The sequence below is a fragment of the Lygodium microphyllum genome, chromosome 23, assembly GCF_053477565.2.
Source record: "Lygodium microphyllum isolate KBCC chromosome 23, Lygodium_microphyllum_v1.1.10, whole genome shotgun sequence".
Taxonomy (NCBI): domain Eukaryota; kingdom Viridiplantae; phylum Streptophyta; class Polypodiopsida; order Schizaeales; family Lygodiaceae; genus Lygodium; species Lygodium microphyllum.
Window position 1 is genome coordinate 87,993,941 of NC_141157.1, and position 3,599 is coordinate 87,997,539.

At 39.7% G+C, this 3,599-nt stretch overlaps 1 pseudogene; it reads left to right on the forward strand.

The window, feature by feature from the left end:
* Nucleotides 1-600: 600 nt before the first annotated feature.
* LOC148016440 (protein transport protein Sec61 subunit gamma pseudogene) lies at nt 601-2,300 on the forward strand (annotated as a pseudogene).
* The last annotated feature ends 1,299 nt before the right edge of the window (nt 2,301-3,599 follow it).

Genomic DNA, 3,599 nt, shown 5'->3' on the forward strand with positions numbered 1-3,599 from the left:
ACATCCTTAGAGCCACTAGAAATCATGTCATCCATGGAAGATTATGCAGTTCCCTTTGAGTTTGATGAGCCTAGGTTACAACAAAGGAGAATTGTGTCAAAGCCCTCAATAGAAAATTGAGATGGCACTAGAGGTACAAGAGCATTATACAAAGATGATCCATCATTGTGGATTCCCACTCATAAGATGTCTGACCATCCCCTTAGCTTCCAAGGATATGAATAACGGCAAGAGAACCTAGAAGAACTAGAGAGAACTCACTAAAACTCGAAGTGTGCCAACTGTATGAAGCATAGTAGTAGCACTAGCTGGCAATATCGACCAAGCCACCCAGTATTTACAAAAGGGCCTTTTTGCCAACTAGGTAGTTTCAAGGATAGCTAGAAAACAACATATGAAGTGAAAAGGATATAGTGACAGGAAATGGACACACCAAGTGGGAACAATTAGTTGGAATGGATTTTACATTGCTTGTTAGGGCAATGCTTAGGTTATGGTCAAGGTCATGGAGGAGATGGTGGTGATGAATATGGGTGTGGTAGTTATGCATGAAAAAGGGGGGATGCAAACTGCTGAGAGGAGGGAAGAGATGCCATCATCCACATGGGGAGAGAGAGAACGAGCGATTCTTTCATATCTTTCGAACAGGGGAAAAGCGCAGCACGTAGAAGATGCCAGTTTTTGCTGGTAATAGCAATCCTAACATTTGGTGCAAAAGAGGGCGAAGCAACATGCGACAATGGAATCTTTGATCCTTGTGTCAGTCTTGTAAAATTGAAGAAAAAGGATGGTATCACCCTAGGGGTAGGGTTGGCAGGGGATGTGTCTTCATGGTACAATTCGTCAAGCACAAATCTGACTCAGACCATGGCGGGAACACGGGGAGAGAGAGAGAGACTCTTGAAACCCTGTTAGGATGCATTGCTTGATGAATTACCAGATTTTGACTCTTGTCACTTGATATTTCCTGAATCCCCACCCGCATACAAGGAAGGTGATGATTTCACAAAAAGATTTACTCGCGAGGGAAAGGGATATGGGTTACAGGAAACCAAGCATACATTCTTGATATGGTGCGACGCCATACAAAAAAAAAGCATTGCAGGATCCGGATTGTGGAGGGACGAGAGAAGGGGAGAAAAAAAACGGCCATTGTCTGTAGGGGATTCTTGGAGAGGCAGCCCCGATTGATGAAGGAGATGGGGAAGAAGGCTATCAGCGAAGGAGGAGAGAGGAGATGCACATGTCATTGGCAGAGCAAGGAGCTGACCGTCACAGCAGCAGCCACTCCGACATTCTAATGTCATGGCTGCCGGATTCGTCCAGCCTCACCAATACAGGTGCTTCTGCCAGTAGCCATGTCTCGCTAGGCGCAATCCATGATCGCATCGAGAACAACACTAGCCCCGCCAGGTGACCTTCTCCAAACGCCGCATTGGTGTCTTCAAGAAAGCCTACGAGCTCTCCGTTCTCTGTGAAGCATAGGCGGTAGCCATCATCTTCTCCTCCACCAATAGGATGTATGAGTATGCGAGTTCGAGGTAGTCATCATCTCATCATCACTGCTACAGTAGCTGCTGCTGCTGTGGTGTAATTTAGGCAACATGCATGCTTCATTCTGTGTGTACACTGAATTTTGGGGGTTTTAGCACGCTGGACATTCTGGAAATGTTATCGGTAGTGCAATGCTATTGACCTTTCGTTGACCAACCGTCTCTTGCTGCAAGACGGAGAGGTACGGCCTTTCTTCTTTGAGAACAAGGCATGGCTTCAAGGACGAGATGAACAACTGAGTAGAGAGAGAGAGAGTGCCATGAGCCCCGCTCTTCATCTTCTTCATCATCGAGCTCTGCCTGTCAGTGTGCGTGCCTCCCAACCAGATTGCATCTGTGTGGGGCTGTTTGTGAACATCTTCTCCCGCCATGGATGCCATTGACACCGTTGTGAGGCCCATCAAGGAGTTCGCAAAGGATAGTGTTCATCTTGTCAGACAGTGCCATAAGCCCGATCGCAAAGAGTTCTCAAAGGTTGCTTTTAGAACAGCTATTGGGTTTGTCGTAATGGGCTTTGTGGGCTTCTTTGTAAAGCTAATTTTCATCCCCATCAATAATATCATTGTTGGATCCGGATAGTTTCCGAATCAGCAACACTAGACAATGTGGAAAAGTGATATCGATTGGGCAAGGTTGTAAAGAACTCCCAAGAGCTTAGAATTTGCTATGGGGCTTATAACCTAGTTATTTTACAAGCCACACTAGGATTTTAGTGGTATAGTTTTTACAAGGAAACATTTCGAACTGCTATCACTGATGCTTGTCTAGAGTGTAGGAGTGAATGGAATCTTATCCTAGTGGACAAGACAAGTCCTCTAACAAATCACTGGATTCCAAGCTTTTAATTAGAGCTTAATAGCTTTAAACTTTTAAAAGGCCATTTTTATTGCTAATAAAGCAATTAGCGCATGAGGAGCTGTGGGTAAGCAAAAAAAAAATGATGAGCTCGCATTTGATAGGATTGGCTAGAAGATAGACATTGGCTGGACTGCAGGAGGACATGGTCTCCAAGGACGTGAGGACGACCCGCGGTTTAACACGTAAGCGTTTTAATTCATTTATCTAAAATAAATGATATAGTATGAGTAAATATTCAGTTTAATATTTTTAAAAAATGTCTTAAAAACTGTTTTCTTGTGTCGAATGATTGTCTATATTTATATGCACCTGAAGTTATTTTCTAAAAGTAAAAAATAGTGAAAAATACTCTAAAATGGTTCAAAATTGACATATATGAATTTTTTTTTTTGGTTGATCCAATATGACTCATGATATTTTTTTGATAAAGGCTTTGTACTTGGAAGTTTATTGAAATTATTTCATAATATTTAAAGGTTATTCAATATATTTGAAAAATTCAAAAATGGTTATTTTAAAAGAAAAATCATAGTTTTCATTTAAATAAAATGTGTTATATATCAATGAAAATTATGGATTCCTAGTGAAAGGCTAAAAAGATAGTTTCTGAGTTGTTAGTGAATTTTTGTAAGGATTAAAAGGAAAGAAAAAACAATTTAATAATGTTTTCCTTAAAGAAATGCTTGCGTTAAGATATGGTTTTTTGGTTTTGATAAATAGAGATTATCCATGGTGTGGAAATTTATGAAATATGGGAGGGTAAGAATAAGAAGCTTAATAATACTTTGTAATAATTAATAATGTCAGATTTCAGCTACAATATTTGGTTTAAATTAAAAGAAACATAAAAATTAACAATTTAATGATTAGATGGCATGTGATGAAGTCTCAGCGTCTATATTAAATGTCTACATTTTATTTACATTTACAGAAATCTGATGATTGCAAGAATTATGAGTGGAGGGCCACTAGGACTAACTAATAAATTAAAGGGAAATATGGGGATTTAAAATAAACTATGTATGTGTTTATGCTGGAGTGTAGAGAGTATCTGTTTTTATCCTGATTGGTATTTAGTAAAGAAGAAGAAAGAAAGGACGTTATTCTCGCAAAACGAATTAATTATCTAAACACTAAAAAGCAACGACGAATTGCAATATGGAGAGGAGAAATGTTACAAGGAATTAA